Source organism: Belonocnema kinseyi, chromosome 3, assembly GCF_010883055.1.
Source record: "Belonocnema kinseyi isolate 2016_QV_RU_SX_M_011 chromosome 3, B_treatae_v1, whole genome shotgun sequence".
NCBI classification, from domain to species: Eukaryota; Metazoa; Arthropoda; class Insecta; order Hymenoptera; family Cynipidae; genus Belonocnema; species Belonocnema kinseyi.
This window is the reverse complement of record NC_046659.1, coordinates 28,039,801-28,053,704: the sequence shown is the minus strand read 5'-3', so window position 1 is coordinate 28,053,704 and position 13,904 is coordinate 28,039,801. Positions and strand designations below refer to the sequence as shown.

Below are 13,904 nucleotides of genomic sequence, written 5' to 3'. Positions count from 1 at the left end.
AAAACCGCTTCAAATTTGAAACAAGTCTACTTTTTCATGTTTGACCTACAATTATTCAGTTTAAAAGTTATAAATTACAATTATGAAAATTAAAAAACAAATTTTAATTAATTTATATTTAAAACCAAATAAATTTGCATACTTCAATCTGAATACATTGAATTTAAACTTTTTACCTTTTTACGTTGTAGCAATTTCGAATCCCAGAATAAGTTATTTTTGGCGTAACCTATAAATTATAACAAAAATTGTGAAAATTCAAACAATAAGCCTGTATGCTAAAAATGAGGTAAATTTTAACGTTAAAATTTCAGTTGTTAAACTGAAGGCTGAAAAATCTGAAAATTTTACAGTTAGTGTTTTGTAAATTGTATTGGTATCTTAAAAGAGAATAATTAGTTTTGAAATTAGTTTTTAAATTTTCGGACATTTTCCTTTTTTACTACCTAGAGGTCAAAAAAGTCTCCCCAATTTCTTTGTATTTTAATAATTTATTTTCTGAGAGATATTCCTATTTAATTTACTCCCGTTTATCAGTGACTGAAATGCATTAAGAAAAAATCGCCAAAACCCAAAGATCAAAGTTGGATGTAAAGCGAATTTTTAAATTTTTAATTAAGATTATTTTTGTAACTTGTGATTTCAAAATTTTGTATACACATTTTTTAAAATAAATACTGTAGGAAAACCAGGCGTGAATCCACAATGGTGGCGAAACGGCGATCTACCCCCACCCCCGGTTTTTTGACTTACCGTAAAATGGTACATATATATGTATAAGCACAACAGGTGTACACAATTTTGCGATGCCCCCCCCCCAGACACTTCTCTGGATCCGCGCCAAGGGAAAACATCGACAAGATTCTGGTGCCAAAATTATAATTACAGCGAAGTTTCTGTAATTTTACAGAATTTGAAAATTTTCAAATAATAAAATCCCCTGTTTAAAATTGTTTCTTAATCAATATTATTTATTCATTAAAATTACGATAATAAAATATTTTTATCGAATAAATTTTTGTTTAATATTTAGTGTTAAAAAGTTATTGTTTAAATTTAAAATTAAAATAATTCTACAAAAAATGTATAGAAAAATTGATGTAAAAACACTTGTGACTTAAACGGAAGAAAAATTCTCTCTAGATTTTCCTCGAAGAAGATAACATTTTCCAAACAAATTTTGCAGGATTTAAATCAGCACTAATTCATCTCAAAATTCCTTTTTAATTTTTTAAATTAACAATTCGATTTTCGGAAGATTTTTTGTAATTAAAAAAATATACCATGTATATTTTCAACTGAAATATGTTATCCAGAAATGTTTTTTTTTTTAAATTATTGTTATTTTACATTCAAACAATAATTTTCCAAAACTTTAAACAGAAAATTCTTTTCTTTGGTGTAAATATTTGATTATTTCAATAAAAAAATTAATGAAAAAAATTATCAAGTATAAATTTTTTTACCACTGGTTTATCTCGAAACTTCTTTCTAGTTTCTTTTTTTTTTTGAATTAAAAAATTATATTTTTCGAGGAAACTTTTTTTTAAAATTTTTTAAAAAGTCTATGTCCAGAGAACCTGGCCTAAGCTTCAGATCTGAAAAAATTGAGTGATATATGTCAAACTTTTCTAACCTCAAAAAATCTTTCTTCTGCTTTACTATCATATTTTACTAAGAATGAGTAAACAAGAACTCGACTTCGTAGTATGGTGAGGGCAGCACCTCGATAGGGCAGAAAATGTAATGTCCTATATATGTATAATTCTCCACTCTGACGCCCCCGTCCGATAACTTTCCAACTTCGGGGTCGTATTGGGCGGAAAATTCCAGGAATTGCGGACTTATCGGATACCCCCTCTAGCAGCATGATATTAGGTGCGCGCATGCGTAAATCATGGGCGCAAATCATTAGCGAAATAGCACACGTAGTGGGAGAACCACAATTAGTGTGCGTGCCGTACGTGTAATGATGTTTTAAGGGGAGTGTACGCCTATCGGACGGCAACTTATCGGACTTCTACTGTACATTAGTATTTTAAATGAATGATTATCTAGTTTAAGAGCATTATCTACTGTAGGGTGATCATCCCACGTAAAACTATTTTAATAAAAAAAATAATTTAATGTTCAAACAGAATAGAATTTGATAAAGAATGTTGATGTACGTTGTCATCCACACTTACATTGCTTATTCATTTAAATTTGTTAAAACATGTACAAGTTTCCTCCAAAAAACATTTACTATTAAAAAATATTAAAATATGTCAAAAATGCGATGAGATAAAGTTATTGGATTAAATTAAAGATAAGACTTCAAAAAATAATTGGTATGAATTTGAGATTGTTGCTACAACTTCCCTAGGTCATACCACAAGTTGAAGTTGATATAACGAATACGAGAAATTCTTGATTTTTTTGTCTTATTATTATTCTTATTATTCTTATTGTCTTATTGTATTATGTCTCTATTAGAGGTCACTTGACGAAAGATTGAATAAGCTTCGAAAATGCTTTTTAAAAAAAAAAGTTACTCTCTTTTTTTGAACGAGTAATCACGTTTCAAAATCAGCAGTGATTTTTATACTATTCGCGCTGTTCGTACCAACAATTTGCGACGATACTGTATACAAATTGGTTATGGAAATTTGATCCAAATTGTTTATAAAAATTTTCTTCACAATTTTTCCATGCAAAAAATGTTATTTTTAATGAACCTATCCTAAACTATCATTAAAAAAGTAATCAAAATGTAAAATTTTTGAAAAAAAGAACGCATATTCATGAACAATGTAGCATCCTTCATTTTCAAAATTAAAAATTAAAGAAAGGAACAATTTAAATCAAAAGATCAGCTTCCACAATTACGAATTGAAATTTCATGAAAGCTTTTTTTTTGTTTTTAATTTTATTTGAAGCAATAACTAATTGCTCCCATCTTTTTGTACAAAGAATAAAAAATATTGTCTTCATGCTGAAAGAAAAAAACAAAGATAATATCGAATGTCTTTTTCATAAAAAATGTTCACAGAAAAATGTCATGGTTGTCGTGAATCATGCTTCAGCTAGTGCAGTTTTTATCAAGCCTGTCTATTCACGAATGTTAGGAGTTCGACACGAATTTAATATATGAAAACTGTCCAGATTTTAGCTAGTTTTGAGGCAGAATCACGGGGTTGACTTAAACAAAAATAACAGAAGTATATTCAGAAAAAAATAATTCTGAAATAAAATATTTAGGAAATTACAAATCATGATTGCATAAATGCTTAAATAATAATAAAATGCACTTTAAATGATGCACATAAATGATTTATTTAATTTTAGTTATTTATTAAATGCACGAACAATAACTAAGCCTATTTCACTACATTAAATATATGTAATATTAATTATTTCTTAGTCTCACTGCAAGTATAATAATACAAAAATTATTGTTTACAAAGACAAAAAAGAAAAAATTTCAACTTTTAGATAGCTGAGTGTGTTAAGGCAACGAGACGCAATTGCAGCAACATATTTTGATGTTACATAAAAACATTGACACCGGGCATGTCTTTAATATTTGCAGAAACTTATTTTTTCATTTTTTTTGTGTACCGCTACTTTTTTTGATAATTGTAAAGAGAAATTTTTGGGTTTAAAATCTATTCCCTATATTGACGATTTTGAATAAAATGTAAAAAAAAGTCGTTTTCACATAGGAAATATGTTTTATGCGTTCTTGTGCTTGCTATGAACCTCTAAATCTATAATATCATTAAAAAACGCATGTTTTCTTCTGAATTCGAAAGAACTTTGGGGGGACATGCATGAAAATTTGAGGACAAAATTGCAACTCCTTTTTGGCCTACCCTAACTAGCATGAAGCTTATGTTTTAAGAAAAAATTTGAATTTTGAGCCAATTGATTGTTCTTTTCGGCTTTTTTTACTGTTGAATACCTAGAAGAAGCAATAGGATTTAATTATGAAACATTTATTTTTGTGGATTTGGGAAGCCCTAAATAAGTAATGAATTCCGCTTTTGGTATTTAATGACATTGTCTTTACCATTTGTGGGTTAATATTTTTATTAGTATTTATAGGCTTTTTAACATAGAAATAAACCAGAAAATAAATTCTGTTAAATGTCCAATTCCAAATTCTGAACATTTTCTTCAGTTCCTATTTCGATTGTTGGGTCTTGTCGATTCTTTATCGTGTATATAGCTTGTATATTTTCGTTACTGAGAAGATGGCTTGTTACCGAAAACATGATATGTTAAAAAATCGTTGATTGTAATCAGCCAAAACATTGGAAAGACTTCTTTGACATACAAAAATGTGTAATAATTGATCTGAACATTTATCTAATAGTAAATAAATTCACGCTTGCTCTTGGAGTATCAATTCTGATACTGGAAAGGCGAAGGATTTCGAACACTGTTTCCATAGTTTCCACCATAGTATACAGAGCTTAGACTTCTGAAATTAAACCCAAGTAAAATACAGCAAAAATAAATTAAAGCTACTCCAGTTGCTTGTAGCAAAGCAAGTAAAGTACGTTGACACATTTTTTGGATGTGTACGAGGTGTCTTCAAAAAATAAGGTGACTTTATGGTTTTCTCAAAAAATATTCATTTATTCCTCAATATTTATGTTGTCCCCTTCAAAGTAATGCCCCTCAGACATAATACACTTGTTCTAACGCTTTTTTCAATCATGGAAGCACTTCTGCTAATCATTTTGTTGTATAGCCTTGAGTTCTTTCAGCATTGAAGGAAGTTTGGAAATTTCATTTTTCCATGCTTTCAGCATGGAGGCTGAGGCATGACTGTGGAGCTGTTTTTGGTCAGAAAATCTTTCACAAGCAACGATGAATGAGCAGGTGCATTATCGTGATGCAAAAGACACGAATTGTTTTTCCAAAGTTCCGGACGTTTTTTGCGTATCGCCTAACGCAAACGGCATGGCATGAGCCAACCGATATGCCAACATCTTCAGCAAGTTCTCTGATGGTAATTCGGCGATTTTTCAACACCATTTCTTCCACTGCTTGAACGTTTTCATCTGTTGTTGACGTGCTGGGACGTCCAGGGCGAGGTTCGTCTTCGACATCCTCTCTGCCTTCTTGGAACAGCATGTACCACTTATACACATTTTTCTTACTCAAAGTAGACTCACCGTATGCAACTGTCAACATTTCAAGAGTTTTAGAGCACGGGATTCCATTTTTCACATAAAGTTTAATGCAAACTCTTTGCTCCATTTTTTTCGAAAGAAGAAAATCGCCGAGCACACGAAACCCTTCTAACCTTTTATGCCTCTGCCAGAAAAACAACACGAGCTATATAGTCAAAACTGTGAACATATGATCGTGACGAGTGTACCAACACAACAAAACAAAAAATTTAAAACTTGAATGTACGTAGGCCGCGAAAATTGAAAAGTCACCTTACTTTTTGAACACACCTCGTATGTCATTTAAAATTGACCATTTATTATTTAATTTAAAACTTTTTAAGACATGTATAATATCGTTGGAATCGTCGGCATTCGCAAATATGGAATATTATAATTCTAAATTAACAAGTACTAAATCAAAAGTTTGATATTTTTTCACATTTTACTCATCATTAGATATAAAGACCACTCGCTGTCCAGGGTCAACAGTCGCAGTTCAGCCTAGTAAGGGGAAACGCCGTATTTGTGGAACAGTACACAGGTAGCTAGCGCGGAATTGAAAACTGCCTTAATTTTCTTCTAGAAACTTTATTGTAGCTAAGTTCGAGACCCTTGAAGATAATTTAAAAATGAAACAATCGTCAGTGAACAGTTCAGACTGAGTTGGTAACAGTTAAATACGGTCACAACCCAAAATAAGTTTATGTTTATTGCAGCCGTTATAAATTAAAGGGCTGGATCGAAGAATGGGACGAGCACGTGGCCGCTTGAAAGTGCCCCTGAACGTTATGCAATCTCCCGACAACCCTCGCTTATCCCGTACGCACGTGTTTACATTAAAAAAAAGATACAAATCGTTGTTTCTCAGAGAACATCCAATGAGAAAGTTGTTCCGTAGGGATTAACGAATAAATCTACGCAAGCAGCGTATTATTTCGTTTTGTATATCACAAGATATTACGAGTTTAGTAAAACGAAATGATGCGCACTGAGGAAACAGTCGTCGTGCGAAAGCCGTAAACAAATACGCTTGAATCAAATTCGTCGTTACTGCAAAGATTGTGTATGGAAAATGTTGAAAATTTTACAAACTCAACTCAAAGATATCTAGTTACGTGTAATATAAATGAAAAGTTCTAAAAGTGCCATGGAAAAAATATAAATATATCTATACATGTAACCAAAATGTTTTTTCAATCATTTTTTTGTCGATAAAAATTTGCTATGTAGTGAGGAACCTTTATATTTTGAGATGCAGTATTTAACTAAAATGTACAAGAAGCTCGTTTTATATTAAATATAAAAGAAAATTACACGATTTTATCAAACAATTGAATTTATAATGTTTTTAGTAGAGTGCGTAATAAATGAAAGTGACGTATTTTTTCTTTGATTTCGCAAATTTTGAACACACTTTCCATGAAAATAATAATAACAATAACAATGATGATAACAATTTTACTATTACTTTTAATAACAATAATAATCATAATATAATGACAATTATAATGACATAATGCCAATTACAAAAGTATCTATACAATAAAAATGTGAAAAAAACGTAAAATAGTCTTACAACATTACTATAAAATTTTACAAAGAGATTTATTTTTCAATATTATAATTTCATTGAAAAACATTATGAGATTTGAATTTTAGCTTTTATTTACCCTTTCCGACATTTTGAACTTTATTAACCTCTTCCATTTTTTCCTGCTTGATTGTTGTCACATCTATCTGAATTTTAGCTTTTTTTTGGCTACCGTTTTTGACATTTTGTACTGTATTAAACTTTTCCATTTTTTCCTGCTTGATTTTTGTCATACCTATTTGAATGCTAGCTTTTTTTTGGCTACCCTTTTTGACGTTTTTCACTTTATTAACCTTTTCCATTTTTTCCTGCTTGATGTACCTGACATCTATTTGAATTTTAGCTTTTTTTGGCTACCCTTTTTGACATTTTGTACTTTTTTACCCTTTTCCATTTTTCCCTGCTTGATTGTGGTCACATCAATTTTATCAGCTTGCTTTTTTTCTGTTTTTTGATTACATATTAAAGTACTTTCGAAAAATTTATTGTAAAAAGCTTGTTCTTTGGGACTTTCAAACTGCTGCAAATATTTAAGATCATTTACCTTATCTTTTGAGACCCCAATCGCGTCAGCCAGCGGTGTATTCTCCAAATCATCAAAAGAAAGATCCTAAAGGACAAAGATTGATGTCGGTTCTCCATCGTACTCATAGTACACATTCACTTGACTATTTGGGAAATAATCAATTTTTACGACAGAACTTATTTTTATTTGTTCAATTTCCTTATTTTTTTTGCAAAACGGACTCAAAGTTTTTAACTTTATTATATCAAAACACTCTTCGGGTGTCTCGATAGCCTCCTGAATTTTTTTTCTTCTGGCCGTATATACCAAAATTCGTGTCACATTCGCAATAAGAATAACCGCGGACTGGGTTAAGATGTTCAATGAAAACTTCAAACTTTTGAGATAGCATTGATAAAAATAAAACTATCAAATAGTTATAAACGTTGTCTTTAAACTCCAACCGTATAACATAATAGAGCAAATTACAAACTGTGTTCGACCATTTTTTCAGCTTACCTTCAAAAATGGAACATATAACTTGATTTTGAATTTGAATAAAGAATGTGAACGTTAAATATTTGAAGCCACAATAAACGACAGTAAAATTAGAAATTCACAGGAATCTTCGTTAAAGGTAAGTTTTGACCGAAATCGAACACGCAGTGTAAAACTCCATCTTTACCATTGATCATTCGTTCTCTCACTATTTTATATTTTTCAACTTCTTTTTTGTGATCGACGAAATTGTCGCATGTTTCCCCAGATGATCACTCTCAGAAACAAATATTGCACACGTCCGAGCGGGGTAAAGTAGAAGAGAAATTGACGTGATGATTAAAAAATTATGTACCTGAAGTTCCGAACGTTCAAAGGAACGAAATGAAAAAAAAATAAATATTTTTGTTCTGAACGACTGCCTTTATACACTTTTTTATCCAATAAAAGATAGTGTTAATCTACCATGTCGTAAAACCAGTTTTTTCAGTAGGGCAAGAGCCGCCGGAAAGAGTATTCAAAAGCACCCCTAGTGTATCACAATAAAAAAATCGTCAAAATGAACGCCTTTATACAGTTTTTTTTCGAGTTAAAAATACTTTTAATTTACCTTGTCAAACGTCCACGTTTTGAGACCCCCTGAATCCGAAAAACAGGTTTTCACGAATTATTCTGTCTGTGTGTGCGTGGGTCTGTAGATTTTTAGTTTGTTGGGACGATAACTTTTGAAAGAGTTGACAGATTGAATTGGCCTTTTGTATACTCTTTTAGTGTCCTAAAATAAAGGTCAAGTTCGTTAGCCAGCCGTTTTGGGTGGAAATTCGGAAAGTGAGCGTATTTTGAACATTTTTGAGACCACTTTTTTCAAAATTTAAAAATTATCTGCACGGATATTCATAGCATTCAATGAGACGAACAACTTATCCTAATGACTTTTTTTTTACAAAACCAAAATTTATCACAGTAATAGCAGTTACAAAATTTCAAAAAACAAACGAAAATCAACATTTTAAGTCAAATAATGCATGATATGAAAAAGAGTCAAGAGAAGAAAAATGTTTCTTTTCTAAAGAATGAAAAATAAAAAAGTACATTTTGAGGTTAAAATGTTGAAATGGGTAAAAAGATGACTGAACAAAAATTTTGCGTTTCAAAAAGATCTACAAATTTGTTATTGATAACTTTTTGATAGCATCTGTATTTTGTGTTTTAATCGTGAAACACGATATTAACAATAAAAATAATCAGCTCGCTGCGTGGGCACATTCTCATCACAACTTATGTTTTTTAGTTTTCCTGTTCGTCTCGTGTGTGGGTTTTAAAAAAATTTACTTTTTTTAATGTTCTTAATGCAATTTTTCACGATTCAAACAAAAAACAGAACATTGGAAAGAAAAATGACTGGTTTGGTTCAGAATAACGTACAGCCCACAGATCTTTACCAATTTCGACAAAAAAATGGGAAAAAGCTAATAAGATGTCTTGGACAGTTTTCCAGCCTCATTTTTGAATTAGGTTTTCAATTTTTTTATAAATTAGCAAATATAACGAAAGAATAGCCTTTTTTCTAGTTGACGTTCCCGGTGCTCGTCAATAACAGGATAATGATTGAAAGCGCTTGAGTTGCATAAAATAGCATTATTTAAGGATATTCTAATATTAGACCATATACAAAAAAAATTTGTTATCAACAAATTATTTGTTAAAAACATGTTTTCTACGATTATCCCTAAATACACATTTTTTGAAGTTATGTTACAAGAAATTGGAATTGAAACAATATTATGTAAAAAATGTCTTTTCTGATTATAATTGTTTATATTATAAACAAATTTAATGTAAAAATGCAGTAATGAGGCATTTTTCGACAAAAATATTCGTTTTTTTCTATGTCATTTTTTTTAATTTGGAAATTTATGATGATTTTACTAAAATTCATAATTTGTTGATTAATCTTATGATTTTGTAAACAAATCTAATAAAAAATGCAATTTTTTGGGCGTTTGTCGAGAGAAAAATTCGGGGTTTTCACTGGCAGTCTTTTCAGTTGGGAAGTTCATGACAATATCAGCAAAATTAATAATTTTTGTATCAATTTTAAGATTTTTTAAAAACAAATTGAATAAACAAATACATTCTTAGGCCATCTGTCGACGGAACAATTCTTTTTTGTTTCAAAATCAGACGTTTTAATTGGGAAGTTCTTGACGATTTCAGCAAAATTCATAATGGATTGATAAATTTTATATATTTTTAAAAACAAACTTAATAAACAAATGCATTATTCGAGCATCTGTCGATGGAAAATTTCTTTTTTTTTCGAAATCCTAATTAAAACTGTTGACATAGAAAAAAAAGAATTTATCTGTAAACAAATGCCTGATTAATGCATTTGTTTATCTAATTTGTTTAAAGAAAGAATTGCTGAAACTCTTATTAACTTCCCATCTGAAAAGACTGGCATTGAAGAAACCGATGTTTTCTGCTGACAAATGCCCGAATAATTATTAAATTTGTTTAAAAGATCATAAGTTTAGTTTAAAAAATTATGAATTTTGTTGCAAATATCATAAAGTTCCGAAGTAAAAAAATGTGCATAGGAAAAAAAAAATTTTTCCTATGAATTTTTTCCCCCAAAATTTGCCTCGTGCACCCTAAGAACACGGAGCGACCCAAGGACTACCGCCTTCTGCATTTTTCCCGCAAATGTTTTAGTATATTCTTGACACGCAAGGATGCTTTTTAGGCCATTAGCAAGTGAAAGCTTGGCACCTCCAAGAGCGCCGATGATAAGGACGATGAGTTTAACAGAATATTCCGGGTACAATCGTTGCAACTCCCTTATAAGGTCTCGATACCTCTCTTTCTTTTCATTCTCCTTGGTTATGATGTTTTTGTCAGCTGATACCGAAAATTTGATAACGAACATGGTTCGATTCTCGAAGTCAAGAATAACCATGTCAGGCCTCGAGTGAGCAACAGAAACAATTATCGAGAATATAAAGTTCCAGTATATGCGGCACTTCCCATTCTCGACAATTGACTCGATTTCCCTAGGAGCATTTAGAGGAGCGATATTAAGGTTAATGTCGTAAGAGTGACAGAGATGGTAATAAAGCACTCTTAGTGTCGCATTGTGCCTTTGAATGTAGGTCGTTCCCGCGTGAGTTGGACAACTAGATAGTATGTGAGCTAAATGCTCGGGGTGTGCATGGCACGCCCTGCAGCTGTCATCAGGAATGTCTTGACTCAAAATGTGGCGACGGTATGTTAAGGTGGAAATGACACCGTCTTGGCATGCAAAAATGAAACCCTCCGTATCAGACTTCCATCCAGGCGATTTAAGGAAAGCAAACGTTAGCTCACAAGACATTGACTGATCCTTCACATTTCTGTGGAAGATACCGTTCATCCTCTTATCGAGGAGCTGTTCACGAAAGTTTTTCTCTTGTGCTTTCTTAATCCGGGATTTCAGGAGTGAATACTCTAGATAGATAAGATTTGATGCATTTTGCTCACCCCTAATACTGAAGTCAAGTCCGAGTGTTTCAGCAGCCTCCTCCGCTGCTTTGTACAGAAACGCTCCCTTGCCCACTTCTGCGTGATTCCTGACCATTTTAAGAAGAGGGTCTCTTCCATTTGCAACTCTATGTGCTGTACCCAGAATAATCCTGTTGTGAAGACATTCAAGACTCAATATTCCGCGACCTCTTTGACGGCGTGAGATGTACAGTTGCGGAACGGAAGACTTAAGATGCATGCTTTTGTTCATGTGTATAACCTTTCTTGTCCCGAAATCAAGGGATCTGAGCTCGTTCTTCGTGCATGGAACTACTCCAAATGAATAGAGTACGACGGGACGGCAAGCATGTTCGTTGCAGATACTTTGTTCCTCGCGGACAGTTCGGAAGCCCAAATCTGTCGGATGAGACGTTTGTATCTGCTTCGGCGTGTATCTTTTATAGATGTCTCGTCCTGAATGCGGCTCAGTGGCACGCCCAGGTATGTATAAGTCTCTCCAGCGCAAAGGTGTCGTATAGCGCTTCTATCAATGAGCTCAGGATCTTCAGGGATGCCATTAAGTTTTCCTCGCTTCAAATAAACCTTAGCGCATTTTTCTAACCCAAATTTCATTCCAATTTCCTTAGTATATCGCTCGACAATCCATAGAGCTAGATGTAGTTGCTCTTTGTTTTTAGCATAGATCTTAAGATCGTCCATGTAAAATACATGAGTGACCTTGTACTTTCGATCTGCAGGTTTGCCACAGAAGTACCCGTCGGAATGGCGAAGTGCTAGAGATAGTGGCAATAATGTAAGGTAAAAGAGGAGTGGGCTCATGGTGTCGCCCTGAAAGACACCTCTTTGAAAGGTGACCTTGTTAGTTGTCACACGATTTTTTCCAGATGAGATAGTAAATCTGGTTTTCCAAAGCGGCATCAATCTCTATGCACCGAACTATTTGCGGATGAACCTTTAAGATTTCCAAAAGACAGATGATAAGTCTATGGGAGGTCGAATCGACAGCTTTCCGATAATCAATCCAGGCCATCGATAGGTCACGCTGGTAGAATGCTCAATCTTCTCCCGATGTTGGTTCTCCCGACATCCGGCTACGCCTTTCTTTGAGCCTCGTTGTTCATACATTTCTTGTCACACAGGTTCAATTGCCCGAACAATCCTATCATTTAGGATAGCTGTGAAAATCTTATAAATTGTGTTCAGACAAGTTATTGGCCTGTAATTCTTCGGGTCAGCTAAGTTGCCTATTTTAAGCAGGAGTATTGTACGCCCTTCCACGAACCACTCCGGAATCGGCTCTTCCGACTTCAAATATGAGGTGAAAATACGGACCAAATGCTGATGGATTGAAGAGAACTTCTTCCACCAGAAGGTTTTGACACATTCTGGTCCCGGCGCGGAACAGTTCTTCATCCTTCTTAATACTTTTTTCACCTCCTCGGTAATGATGGGTGGGCATTCTTTATCAGGTGTTATGAGGGCAACACATAACTCCTTGAAGCTATTTATATTTTCTAAGTCTTCGTCTAGTCTATGCTGCACTTCGTAGACTTTTCTCCAAAATACTTCGCCCTCCACTGGTTTGGGTGGGTGTTCGACAGTAACCGAAGGGTCTTGGAAGAGTCGAGATGGGTCAAAGAGAAACTATTGATTTTCTGTGACCCACCTCTCCCTCCGCTCAAGACTTCTCTTAGTGTCAGATAGTATCCGTATTTTCTCAACAATATGCTGCCTGATGGTCAGCAGCTTTGACTTTTTTAGTGTGTGATAACGGGTCCGGAGTTCGCGCGCGAACTTTCGAACCTTAGCGGTAAAATTCCTGCCAGATGTGATGTAGTCAATCACACACTGAATGCGGGACGCGTACTGTCGTCTTGCCCAGTCTATCTTTATGGCAAGTTGATGCATTCCTCTTTTCGTCTTATGATCAACCGTTGGATTTGTTTTACGGTTCGCATCGGCCAAAGCTCTCGCTGCATTATACACACAATAATTGATAGCCCAGAGGTCAGATTCTCCGGAAAAATGTCCACGAAGCTCATCATCCATTTCAGCCAGATCTTTAGGCTTGAGAGAAACCTTGGTGTTGATGTTTCTCCGGGTCGTAAAGCATCGCTCTTCCTCTATTGGACGCCTGCCCGCGGTTGGTCTTAGTGTCGCCTCTCTTTCTCTGTTGCCGGCTCGTTCTAGCTGTGGTATAGTAGGTGTTCCGCTTACATAGCCCCTTTTTCGGAGTAGTTCAGTATGGTTTCGCAGACGTTCCTGCGAAAAGTGTGATAGCTCCGGGGGTTTCTCGCACCACAGAGCATGCAGCCGTGCCATGTAACCCCGTTCAGGGGCCACACTCACATCGCAGCACTCTAGCAAGTCGTGATTCAGTTGCTCCGTCCACCCAAAGGCTGCGAGATCCCGCCGATCCATCGCATTGAATCCATTTTCATTGGCTCCCCCAGCTCTAGATTGCTCGGCATTGTTGGACGACCCATTGTCGGGAGCCCTGCGCGTTCTGTTGTTTTGAACCGCACTTACAAGGAAACTATCCCAGGTGTCCCTCACCGATTTTGATGAAACTGCAATATGTTGTAGTACATCGAAAAATAAGAGACACGTATTTTTTTTTATC

The 13,904-nt window shown here is 34.0% G+C and overlaps 1 protein-coding gene across 8 annotated transcripts in view; it reads left to right on the top strand.

Moving 5' to 3' along the window:
- Positions 1-13,904, top strand: part of LOC117169269 (nuclear transcription factor Y subunit alpha) — a 170,645-nt gene that overhangs the window by 29,469 nt on the left and 127,272 nt on the right. Inside the window, exon 2 of one of the 8 annotated variants that reach the window (XM_033355558.1) lies at positions 7,776-7,898. The exons of the other annotated variants lie outside the window; for them this stretch is intronic. The gene's annotated coding sequence lies outside the window, so the exon portion shown is untranslated. The remainder of the gene's footprint in view (positions 1-7,775; positions 7,899-13,904) is intronic. 8 annotated transcript variants of the gene reach the window in all.